Below are 13,364 nucleotides of genomic sequence, written 5' to 3' on the forward strand. Positions count from 1 at the left end.
AGCTGCAGGACCCCAGGAGCCAGGGCAGCCAATTGAAATCATGAAGCACGAGAAGGAAAATTCAAGCCAGAAAGAAGAGGAGGGCTCCAGCAGAAGGGCCAGCTCCTGGATGATGCCAAAGAATTGTAAATGCATCATGACCCTTGACTTATCCTTCTGTCCTTCCCTCCCATTCTTGTCCTGGTCCTGACCCTTGTCTTGGGCCTCAGCTGAGTATGGATGTTAGATGGTGCTCCCTTCTGCTGCATTTCTATTGTGAGTGTCTTCCTCTGTCAGCCTCCAGGTCGCTTCCTGGAAAGGCCGTTTCTGGGAAAAGGGAGGACTGTGGGGAAGCCTGTCCCCGCCCAACTGCATGGCCAGACACAGAGCCCTTATCTTCCCATGGGCAGACAGAAATTCTACCAAACGTCTCCTTCCACATGGTACAGCTCACACTTTATGGGCAGGGACAGGAGGGGTAAAGGCAGTGTCAAATTCAAAGTCCTTAGCCCATCGCCAGGCCCTCCTGATGCTCCTACTCCTGTCTTCCGCACCCTCCTGACTCTACGGGGCCTGGACCAGGGGCCTGAAGGACTCCCAGCTCCCTGGACTCTGATACCCACCCCCAGCCTCCAGGCCTTCGCTCAGGCTGCCCCTCCCCCTGCAAGGCCTTTCCCCACCTGCCTCACCAGGTGAAATGTTACCTGTAATTAGAGTTCCCACTCCACAGCCTCCTCCCCCTGCTGTCTCCCCCAGTTCCTCTCCAGGCCCCCCTTGAACCTTGCACTTTCCTGGTTGCGGGTCTGTTTTTGTGGAGTTTCTGCAGCTCCCAGCATTGGGCAGGTGCCCTGGAAATAGAACTGCCATACGACCCAGCAATCCCACTGTTGGGCATACACACTGAGGAAACCAGAAGGGAAAGAGACACGTGTATCCCAGTGTTCATCACAGCACTGTTTATAATAGCCAGGACATGGAAGCAATCTAGATGTCCATCAGCAGATGAATGGATAAGAAAACTGTGGTACATATACACAATGGAGTATTACTCAGCCATTAAAAAGAATACATTTGAATCAGTTCTAATGAGGTGGATGAAACTGGAGCCGATTATACAGAGTGAAGTGAGCCAGAAAGAAAAAGACCAATACAGTATACTAATGCATATATATGGAATTTAGAAAGATGGTAACAATAACCCTGTATGCGAGACAGCAAAAGAGACACTGATGTATAGAACAGTCTCTTGGACTCTCTGGGAGAGGGAAAGGGTGGGATGGTTTGGGAGAATGGCATTGAAACATGTATAATATCATATATGAAACGAGTCGCCAGTCCAGGTTCAATGCATGATACAGGATGCTTGAGGCTGGTGCACTGGGACAACCCAGAGGGATGGTACGGGGAGGGAGGAGGCAGGAGGGTTCAGGATGGGGAACACGTGTATACCTGTGGCAGATTCATGTTGATATATGGCAAAACCAATACAATATTGTAAAGTTAAAAAAAAAAAAGAATCCTCTGTTCCTTATCAATTCCTGAATATTTAGGAATTAAGAACAGAGGCAAGCCCCTCTCTTGGGTCTGAGGAATCCAGGCATTTCCTTCGTTAGTTTTTCAATATGGCGATAAGTACCCTCTTCCTTCTTATGAACCGTACAGTAAAAGTGATTGTTTACAACTCTCTCTCTCATATGGATTGCCTATGTTTTGTAAGTCTGGAATTTTAATCTTTATCTTTGCTGAGAATAACTACCTTGTAAGACAGTATATATGGCCACACCATGTTGATTAAAACACCTTTGCTCCATCAGAGCTTTGGTCCCCGTGTCTTTCTTTCTCGCTCTCTCTCTCTCTTTTTCAGGCTAATTTCTGGAGTGCAGAAGCTCTCTGGGTTCACTTTCCTGCCTGGGCTTCTAAGAGCCTCTCAAGAAGGCACTCTGCACCCTCACCCCCTCGAGAGGGCGCCTGAGGCCTTTGTGAACAGAGCAAGTCCCGTGTCAGGGACTTTATTGGCTTTCTGAGTAAACCAAGGAATACCAACCTCTTTCTCTCTCCTTTACTTTCTTATCGTTGACTCCAGACCACCAAGTTCAGGTCCATTAAAGGACCTCTACACTCCCTGAACGAAGACCTGTCACCAACACACTGTGAGGCCCTTGACAAATCACTCCCCTACCCCATGAGTGCCTTTCCAGGCCCCTTTGCCCTCTACTCTCATCCTTACTCACCTCCTGCCTGCCTCATTCACCTTTGTGCCACCAGCACATGGCACAGTCCCCAAACATACCAGCTGCTCATTGTGTACTGGTCATACTGCTGCTGCTGAGTGCCATATCCATGCCAGTTCTAGACATTTGCTCACAGAGGTCTTTCTGCCAGAAACACCTGGCCTTACCAGCTGAAAAGTGACACTCATCCTGTAAAGCCCAAATCTGGCATCACCTCCTCTGAGAAGCCCTCCAGGACCCTCCCATGCATAGACCACCATTCCATGCTCTGCTCCCATGGTACCTGGGAGAGGGACCTAAGTTCACCTCTCAGCCACTGTGTCCATGTCCTTCCACTTGTTTTGATCAGATATCTCTAGGCTTGTCCCTTATATCAGGGTCATCAGAACCAGTACCTTCAGGTCCCTGTGACTCACCCGAGGCTCAAATCCTTGGTGGTTAATGCCATTTGGAATTAGAAGCTTGTGGGATAGGCTGACAGCATGCTGTTCTTTTAGACCTTGGTTTATTTTTCCTTGATAACAGATCTCACAGAAAACCTTAAAACAGAAAGTCAGTCCTGTGTGCTGTCTGGTTCCCAAGCAAAAAGCCACCATAAACAGAGGGTTGAGTGTGTGTCAGGGTTTGAGTTGGCACTGTACACACATTTCCTATTTAAGTCTCACATCAGCTCTAGAAATTGTTGTCTTCATATTGCAGTTAAAGAAACTGGGTTAAAAATGTCCATACCTTATAAATCATGCAGGTGGACTGCCATTACTTTCGTGCTTTGCCTCAAAAAGAAGGGGCTGGAGTGGGCCTGGATTCCCATGGAGGTCAACCTGACCTTTCATCAGGGCTGCTTCATTCCAGGACATGACCCTGGGGCATTGTGGCTCCCTCCCATAATGCAGGCCAGGAACCTGATCTGATTTTGCAGATAAGACAGCCGAAAGGAAGGAAGTTGAGAGAGGAGCCAAGATTCATATCAAATTTGACATTGGACATTTAACACGTTGCCAAAGAATGTTCATATAGTCAAAGCTATGTTTTTTCCAGTATTTATGTGTGGATGTGAGAAAGGAGGCTGAGCACCGAAGAATCAATGCTATCAAACTGTGGTGCTTGAGAGTCCCTTGGACAGCAAGGAAATCAAATCAGTCAATTCTAAAGGAAATCAATCCTGAATATTTACTCCGGTGAACTGATACTGAAGCTGAAGCTCCAATACTTTGGCCACCTGATGCGAAGATCCGACTCATTGGAAAAGATCCTGATGCGGGGATCATTGAAGATTGAAGGCAAAAGGAAAAGGTTGCAGTAGAGGATGAGATGGTTAAATAACATCACTGATTCAATGAACATGAACTTGAACAAACTCCAGGAAATAACGAAGGACAGGGAATCCTGGTGTGCTGCAGTTCATGGCGTTGCAAGGAGTCGGACACCACTGAAGGACTGAACAACAACCTTTCACCTGGAGAGGCAGGAGAAATGCAATGCAGGGGAGGGGCAGCCTGAGCAAAGACCCGAAGATTGTGGATAGTGATTGCAGCCATGAAATTAACAGATGCTTTGGTGCGGTTACCGCAATGATCTGAAGGGGGTCTTTGGCAATCATGTGGGAGCACGAAAGTGCGGGGAAGAGGAGGGCTGACTGTGAGCCTAGTGGAAGCAGCTGCCCGTCAGAGCTCTTGCCCAAGGGTTCCAGGCTGAGACCCAGTCTTTGCTTTGCTATAAAGAGATTGCTGTGGTGATTTTGGAGCCCAAGAATATAAAGCAAGAAGTCCTCCAGGCCCCTGGATCAGGCCTGAGAAAGCAGGAGGGTGAGGAAGACAGGAGCTGGAGCATCAGGAGGGCCTGGGCCTGGGCATGGTGTTTGCAAGTGTTAGATGTCCAATGTCAGACTTGGTTTGAATCTTGTATTTTTTTTTTTTTGCAAATTTCTTTCTTTCTAATTTTTCTCCCTAGTTAAAAAAAGATTTTGGATTCTAAAAGACAGGTAATTGAGTAATTGATTTGGATTAGAGGTTTGAAGCTGAAAGGTACTCTGCTAGGTTCTAAAGATATTGCAAACAAGCTTTACCTGGAGAGAGGAAGCAGATTCAAGTCAGCAGATTCCCAACAAGAGGGGTGAGGAGTAATGAGTGGGGGTGGAGCCAGAGCCCCGAAAGCCACACCAGACATCCTGGGACATGTGCCAGGGGGCACAGCCACTTCTGTCCTTCTGGCAATCAGGAGACTAAGGGAATTCTTGTCTGCTGTCACTGTTGTGCTAAGATACGGTCTTAAAAAATAACATCTAGCCACTGTGGAAAACAGGGTGATGGTGCCTTAAAAAATTAAATTTGGTATCAGCCTATGATCCAGCAACTTCAGCGAAAGAACTGAAAAAGGACTCTGGAAGAGATGTTTATACACTCCTGTTCATAGCAGCATTATTCACAATGACCAAAAGGGAGAAGCACCCCAAGCGTCCATCAGTGGGTGAATAGATAAGGAAAAAAGCCACATATACATACAATGGGAAGATCCCCGGGAGAAAAAGACTTCCCACTCCAGTATTCTGGCCTGGAGAATTCCATGGACTGTATAGTCCATGGGGTCACAAACAGTCGGACAATAATGGGCGACTTTCACTTTCAAATACATACAATGGAATTTTAGTCACACTGAAAAAGAAGGAAATTCTGACATGTGCTACAGCATGATGAAATTTTAGGACATTACACTAAGTGAAATGAGACAGTCACAGAATGATAAGCACAGTATGAATCTGCTTATATGAAGTCCCAAGAGTAAGCAGGTCCAAAGAGAAAATTAGTATGGTAACTTCCAGGAATTGTGGGAAGGGGAAAGAGGGGGTTAATGTTTAATCGGGGCAGTGTTTCCATTCTGCAAAATGTAATATGTTCTGTGGAGGGGTGGTGGGGCTGGTTGCTGAGCTGTATACTTTAAAATGGCTAAAATGGTAAATTTGGTGTTATGTATATTTTATCATAATCAAACTTTAAAAAAAAATCCTTGAAAAGACCAACATTTGTGGAAAAATACAACAGCACCTCAACCCTTTACAATTTGCAAAACATTTTCACACACATAACGATATATCGTACAACATCCAGTGGTGGGAGCATTTATTAGTTCTGTGTCACAAGAGAAAACTAAGGTTCAGACTTGACCCAAAGTGGGGAAGCTGGCTGAAATGAAGTGAGTGCAAGTTGCTCAGTCGTGTCTGACTCTTTGTGACCCCATATAGTCCATGGAATTCTCCAGGCCAGAATACTGGAGTGGGTAGCCTTTCCCTTCTCCAGGGGATCTTCCTAACCCAGGGATCGAACCCAGGTATCCCTCACTGTGGGCAGATTCTTTACCATCTGAGCCATCAGGGCAACCCAAGAATACTGGATTGAGTAGCCTATCCATTCTCCAGCAGATCTTCCTGACCCAGGAATTGAACCGGGGTCTCCTGCATTGCAGGTGGATTCTTTACCAACTGAGCTATCAGGGGAAGCTGACTGGTTTCTCTGAATCTCATTTTGGTATCTTTTCTGGACTATGCTATTTCCCCAGCAGAAAGGACATTCTTAAATCTTCAGATCTGCAAAAAATATTATTTTCTTCTGTAAATCTTCCCTGTTAGCTTGATCTGAGTCACAAACATTAAATACCACTAAACTTGTCCAATTTATCTGGCATATGAGGTGAGCTCGGCGGCCCAAGTGCCTAGTGGCCAATAGGGAGCAGATATGCTCCGGGTCCATGGGGACCCACTGCAACTGGCACTGAGTATCAGCTCACTCCTGGAACAGCCGCAACCTCGGGGGAAAGCTGCCTGAACTCTTCCCACAATCTCTGCCCACAGAGACTCTGGGCCCCATTCTGCTGTGTCCATGTCTCCACCTTGTATGTGAGTGTGGAGAGAATTTGCCATCACACAGTCCTCCTGGAATTCAACTCCCCCAGGTTTTTGCTGTGACTTGGTTTCCTTATTCATAGAAAGAGTGTGTAGCTTCCAGTGTCACTGAGTGTATGAATAAGACAAGTAGAGACAAGGCTTGGCATACAGTAGTGCTCAGTCAACAAGAAGTGCTACTTTCTGGGCTCCAGGTGTCTGCATTACCTTCTTTTTTCTTCCAAAGCCCCATTGGATTGTCTGCTATTCTCTTCATTCCCGTTCATTCTCATTCAAGGATGAGAAAGCAGACTTAGAGGATTCAGTCATTGAATCATTTGTGCCCAAAGTCACAAAGCTGGACTCACCACCTCCCCTTCTTTTACCCACTAATTCTCACCACCATCATTCAGCTCTTGAATCAGAGACATCTAAAAATTAGCAATTGCAGACTCATAAGACAAAAAAGCACAGTTGCAAAAATACTCCAGATAGTAGTCATCAAGTCCATCTGTCAACTGCAGCTCCCCACCCTTGTGCCAGCCACAGCCTCGGGGCTTTTGCTTGGCAGCAGAACTTGTCCTGCAAACATCGGCATCAGCAGCTCATGTCCTGCAAATATCCATTTGGCCAAATACTGCACACTCACATTCCGTCCCCCAGCACTCAGAGTTCAGGCTGGAATAGATGCCCCTGAGCACAGACACACACGGGTCAGGGGGCAAATATTCAGCTGCACTGCCCCCCGCTACCCCCAGCCCTGTCTTGTAGTCCCTGACCCCACAGGAGCTGCTGGGACTCAAGGATGCCTCCTCCTTGGAGCTTGGAGTCCTCTGGACACAGCTAGCTCTGGGTGTCATCCCTGAAAGAGGGACAGTGGTGGGCAGGTGTTTTCTTGGTGGGAAATTCTAGCATAGTCACCTCTCCCACCCACTCATCTTATTTTTTTTTTCTTTTTAAAAATTTATTTAAATATATAAAAAAATTTTTTACAATGTTGTGTTGGTTTCTGCCATTCAACAGTGCAAATCACCATAATTAAACATACATCCCCTCCCCCCATCCTATCCCTTTAGGTCAACACAGAGTGCCAGGCTGGGCTCCCCATGCCATACAGCAACTTCCCACGACCTATCCATCTTATAACTGATAGTGGACATATGTTGACACTATCGTCTCCATTCCTCCCACTTACTCCCTCCTCCACTGTGTCCACAAGTCCATTCTTTACATCTGTGTCTCCATTCCCTCCCAGTAAGTAGGTTCCTCAATGCCATTATTTTTTAGGTTTCATATACATAAGCATTAATATATTATATTTGTTTTTCTCTTTCTGACTTACTTCACTATGTATAACAGGTCCTAGGTTCATCCACCTTACTAGAACTAACTCAAATTCACTCTTTTATGGCTGAGTAATATTCCATTGTATATATGTACCACATCTTCTTGATCCATTCATCTGTCAATGGACATCAAAGTTGCTTCAATGTCCTGGCTATTGTAAATAGTGCTGCTATGTACCTTAGGCAGAGAAAGCGATGGCAGTCCATGGGTCGCTAGGAGTCAGACACAACTGAGCAACTTCATTTTCACTTTTCACTTTCATGCATTGGAGAAGGAAATGGCAACCCACTCCAGTGTTCTTGCCTGGAGAATCCCAGGGACAGGGGAACCTGGTGGGCTGCTGTCTGTGGGGTCACACAGAGTCGGACACGACTGAAGCAACTTAGCAAGCAAGCAAGCAAGCATGTACCTTAGGATATATGTGCGTTTTTTGATTACCGTTTTCTCAGGGTATATGTCCAGTAGTGGGGCTGATGGGTCATTGGTTGTTGTTCAGTTGCTCAGTTGTGTCTGACTCTTTGCGACCCCACGGACTGCAGCACACCAGGCTTCCCTGTCCATCTCTACATCCTGGAGTTTGCTCAAACCCATGTCCATTGACTCCAAGATGTCATCCAACCATCTCATCCTCTGCTGCACCCTTCTCCTCCTCCCTTTCCCAGTGTTAGGGTCTTTCCCAATGTGTTGGCCCATCAAGTGGCCAAAGTATTGGAACTATAGCTTCAGCATCAGTCCTTCCAATGAGTATTCAGGGTTGATTTCCTTAAGGATTGACTGGTTTGATTTCCTTGCTGTCTAAGGGATTTTCAAGAGTCTTCTTCAGCACCACAGTTCAAAAGAATCAATTCTTTGGCACTCAGCCTTCATTATGGTTAAACTGTCACATCCATATGTGACTAGTGGAAAAGCCATGGTTTTGACTATACAGACCATTGTCGGCCAAGTGATGTCTCTGCTTTTTAATATGTTGTCTAAGTTTGTCATAGCTTTTCTTCCAAGGAGCAAGCTCCTTTTAATTTCATGGCTGCAATCACCATATGCAGTGATTGTGGAGCCCAAGAAAATAAAGTCTGTCTCTGTTTCCACTTTTTTCCCTATCTATTTGCTATGAAGTGATGGGACCAGATGCCATGATCTTAGTTTGTTGAATGTTGAGTTTTAAGCCAGCTTTTTCACTCTTCTTTTTCACTTCATCAAGAGGCTGTTTAGTTCCTCTTCAATTTCTGCCATTAGGGTGGTATCATCTGCATAGTTCAGGTTGTTGATATTTCTCCTCCCGGATCAAACCCACATCTCCTGCATTGGTATGCAGATTCTTCACTACTGAGCCACCTGCGAAGCCCACATGTATACATATGCAGGTACATGTAAAACTGAATCACTTTACTGTATGTGTGAAAGTAACAGAATATTGTAAATCAACCATACTTCAATTGGAAAAAAAAGAAAGAATGAAGACACTGCCTAATTAAGATAAACCTGCTGGGATCAAAGGTGAGCTGATTCTGGTGAAGGAGGGCTAGAGACCACCACCAGGGGGAGACTCTTTTTGCTGGGACAGCAAACCCTGGGGAGGGCGATAGAGGAGCCTCAGGTGCTTCTCCTGGACCTCAATAATCTTAACCCTTTGATTTTCCTCCCATTTTAAACACTTTCATATTCCTGGCCTCTTGTTGTTAGTTCCCCTGCCTCTCTGTTCTGCCCCCAGTGTGTTCTTTAGTCCAAAATAAGTGGTTTCTCCCTTCCCCTCACTCTCTAGTCCCCCTCCTCCCTTAGTCCAGGCTCTAGGCTCCTTCCTTCTCTCTTCCACCTGTATGCATTCCTCCCCTGCTGTGCTCAGCTGCAGAAATGCCAGATTCCTAGCACCCAGCTCCGTCAGTGTTGTCTCCCCCTCCTTTTCCTTCTAACAAGGTGCTCTGAACCTTCACCTCACATGTGTGCCTGGTCCCTGCACTGTCCTGGGGTGGGGGTGTCAGGCCCTACTGCAGGCTCTCAGAGGTGCGGGTGAACTCTTCCAAATTCTTCTCCAGGACCTGCTCCTGCTGCCTCAGCCTTTCAACTGACTGTCTTTGACCTCTCATGCAAGCGCTTTGCCTCTTTGACCAGGAAGGACACACCCATAAAATGGAAGACATCTACAGTGACTGCATGCACCATCTGGGCTCCTTTGGACATCGCAAGAGCTATGCTTCCAAAAGCTTTCCTGACTTTGCCAATTTGGACTGAGACTTGGTCATGAAGCACTGAGAACTGGCTGCTAAGTGAGGGTCAGCTTTGGCCAGCTTGAAGTTTTGGACATTCTTCCCAATGCCTTTCATGGATTGGTAGAGTTTCTTTGTAGAGGAAACAATCTGGGGTGTGACCTTATGTAGAAGCCCCAAAGTCACCTCCTTTTCGGTGATGCCAGTTGACACAAGGTGACTGGCTTCAGTTTCTGCTGATGACCTGCTTTTACTTTCCACCATGATGGTGAACACACCAGTCACAGCAGCCACTTCTCCCAGCCCTATCCCACCAACACAGTGTCAGACTGGACCCCGCTGACATGGGTGCCAGAGCCAGGCCAAGGATGCTCAGGAAGCAAGACACAGAGCCAGCAGAGGCGGTTGCCACCTTGGAGATGGTGCAGTCCCTGTGCGCTTTGTCAACCTTGTCTGCCAGTGCACGGAGCTTTTTTATGCCCTCCTCAAGTTTCTGTTTCACCTGAGGAAACTTCTCCCAAAACCTCTTTCTGTCCAACTGGCCTCGTTGGAGCCTGTCTTAGTCCCTCATGACCAAGTTTCTGTGCAGTTTGTTCAGATATTTACCTAGTGTATCTGCCTCTTCCCTGTAACAGTGAATGCCAAGGTATTAAGAAAGACTATGTTAGTCTGTAAAATAGGTTCAGCAAGAGCTATTCTGCATAAGCTGCAGATTTTATTATAAATCACCAGGAAAGAATTTTACAAATGCAAACATTTTTTTCAACATTAAACACATATTTGGGCATTGTAGATGCTCCATGTACATAGTCAATCCTGGAATAAAGCAGCAAAAGTCACCTTATCTTAAGAGAAGTATTTGATAAAGACATCTCATAGGCAGATCAACGCCATCACTTCTAAAGTGTGTTTAGAGTGGGAACTCCACAGATAAACAAAGGCAAGTGGGATTAGAGCAGAAAAACTGTCACTCAGGGCCTGAGTGTGTAGTGAGGAGTCAACATTTTTTTGCCCTTGGACACTGGGAAGTGGTTCCTAAGCCCCTAGAATATTCAGGCTGATACAAGTATCCTTGTGGCCTGGGCCATTGGACAGTCTGACAAGGTGATGAGTAGCCTCTGGGTCACGTGCTATCAGTTCTGACCTCTGGAGAAGCTGGACTGTAGTGCATTAGTCTGACCTCCAGGAGGGGCTGGAGACCACAGGTCAGGATAATTTTTTAAACAGGGTGAGTGTCCTTGGAGGGCAGTGTTCTGTGTGCCCTGCCGCACACTGAATCTAGGACATTAATGTGTCCTGAGGACAATGGAAGCTTCGTGTGTGAAACCTGCCCAAACTCTGCCCTTTGGCTGATGGGAAACTGCATCCCTCCATGTAATAAACTGTAACTGGTATCATGACAGCTTTCAGTTCTTAAACTTGAGGTAAGTTGTGGGAGTCTCCCAAATTTGCCATTGGTGTCAAATGTAAGGACAGTCTTGGGAATTGTGCCCCAGAGTTTTCAGATTGGTTAACTCTCTGTACTTGGAATTTTTAAAAATATCAAAACTCAGAACTAAAAGGACCCTTAACGATCATTTTGCCTGGCATCTGCTCTCCCTTAAGCCTGATTTCCATGACCTTCCCAGAGGAAGATCACTGGGTCCATCCACTGCCCCAGTTGACAGGGAAGCAGGAGATGTGCTGTGAGCCCTGGCTCCTCTTGGACTCTCCAGCCCACCTCCCTGACTCCTGACCCATCACTCAGCACCCTGACATCTTGGGTATCACCAGCCTAACTCACACTTTACCTGTGACAGCTTCACCAGTCTGCCCTCCAAGGCCATGTGCAACTTTGTGGAACCTTTAAAGATTCAAGAGACTTGAGGAAACACTCATCTGAATGGCTGAGCCTAAAGAGACTGGCACTTGCACAGCTGGTGGAGGAAGTGTTTTCCTCTTGTTGGGGATGTGAGGCTCCCCAGAATCCCTCAAATGACACACAATCACAGCCACTCACTGTGACCCTGGAGGGCTCCCTGAGCCACACAGCCTTCCACTGTCAGGGCGGCTCCACGTAGACTAGAAGAAGGTCCCAGATGGAGTGAGAAGCCAGGTCCCAGGCAGGGTGTGCAGACATGGTCACCCAGGGCCCTCTAGCCCAGCGTGAAGTGATCCTGTCAGGGAGGGAAGAAATGTCCCTCCCCCCTACCCCCACTCAGGGGACCTCTGTTAGAGTCACAGCCCCTTCAGTTCTGTGTCCTTAGGGCCCACTCTCTTCACTCTAGTCCTGGTCCTGCTACCCAAGCCTGCCTACTAGTCCTCCAACTTGGACCTGCTGCTCCACCCTGAGCCCTGGGTCTGACCCTGGTGCTGGCCTCCCTGGGCCTTTGGATGAGATGATTGCACTTGGTTCCCCACCTCTGACTCTGCAGTTCATTCTGAGGCCATCACCATAGTCCATCAAATTGAATTGCTATTCCTATTGAACACAGGACAGACCTAGGGCTCCAAGACATTAGCCCAGAGCCCCAGAGCTGGGCAGGGCTAGATCCGGGATCCTACCAGCTCCACCCAGTTCCTCTGCAGCCTACCTGCTTTATGGGCCAGCAGGATCCTGCAGGGTTGGTACAGTCCCTAAGATAGGGAATGAAAGCACTCTAGTCAGAATCCCCAGGAACAGAAAGTGATGCTGGTATCAGGATTTCCTGACTTGTCCCAAAGGATATCCTTCTTGGTTCTCATCTCCAGAAAGAAGGCTCTTGACCCCTGTGTCTTTCCAACAAGCTTTTAAATTTTAACATTAATTGAGTATCTACTCTATACCGGCTATTGTTTGAAACACTGCATGCATGATCTCAGTGTCCTCACAATAAAACTGAGCAGATAAAGAAACTAAAGCAGAGAGTAGTTTAGTAACTTGCCCAGGTCACATAACCTGCTCTTCTCACAGGTTTCTATCGCTTCTCAACCTGAGGTTATATACTTCCAGCAAATGACGTGGAGGAAATATTCCTCATGCATTCTTGAGATGGAACATCCTCAACTCCATTCATAGAATGCTGCCTGGGGGAGATGTGCCTGCCAGGAGGAAGCTAGCCTGGGTGAGATCTTCTTTGGGGGATCTGGGTGACTTAGGTGACGTTCTTGGCACACCTGTGTGGGTTACCTGGACAAATCAGCCTCAGCCACAAAACTCTCTCAGTGTTTCTCTTCAGTGAGTAGGAAATGCAGTTCTTCCTTGCTCACTCTTTCCGGAAATGTTCAATGACATCCTTAAAAAGGCTTTTGCCTTCTAGACAGGAAAATAAAAAGATCAGAAGAAATTATGATGGAAGGTAAATGGTACTGAGTTTAAAGCTGTTAAAGTTCATCTTAGGTACTGATGATGGATTCACCAGGGGCTTTGGGTGGACTGTTCTGCCTCCCAAATTCATAAGATGAAGCCCTGAATGTCCCTCCACTCTTGCAATGACTATATGAAGATAGGGACTTTAAGGTGGTAATTATAATGATATGACGCCATCCATAAGTGTATGGCCTTAATATAGTAAGATCAGTGTCCTTATTAGAAGAAAAACCAAATCTCTCTTCCTCTCTCTGTCCTGCAGCGTGAAGACTTTTAATTTTTCTCTTTTTCCTGTGTCACTAAGGGAGAAAGGAATACAGGCCTCATGTGGAGGGAACCCAAAACACTAAATCTGTGTATTGATCGATTGGGGTGCGGGTGGATGGGGGAATAACTGAGCACTT

General features: G+C 46.6%; 1 pseudogene; it reads right to left on the reverse strand.

Moving 5' to 3' along the window:
* Positions 1-9,976: 9,976 nt before the first annotated feature.
* On the reverse strand, positions 9,977-12,906 carry LOC102264814 (apolipoprotein L2-like; annotated as a pseudogene).
* Between the last annotated feature and the right edge of the window lie 458 nt (positions 12,907-13,364).

Source organism: Bos mutus, unplaced genomic scaffold (assembly GCF_027580195.1).
Source record: "Bos mutus isolate GX-2022 unplaced genomic scaffold, NWIPB_WYAK_1.1 CTG677, whole genome shotgun sequence".
NCBI classification, from domain to species: Eukaryota; Metazoa; Chordata; class Mammalia; order Artiodactyla; family Bovidae; genus Bos; species Bos mutus.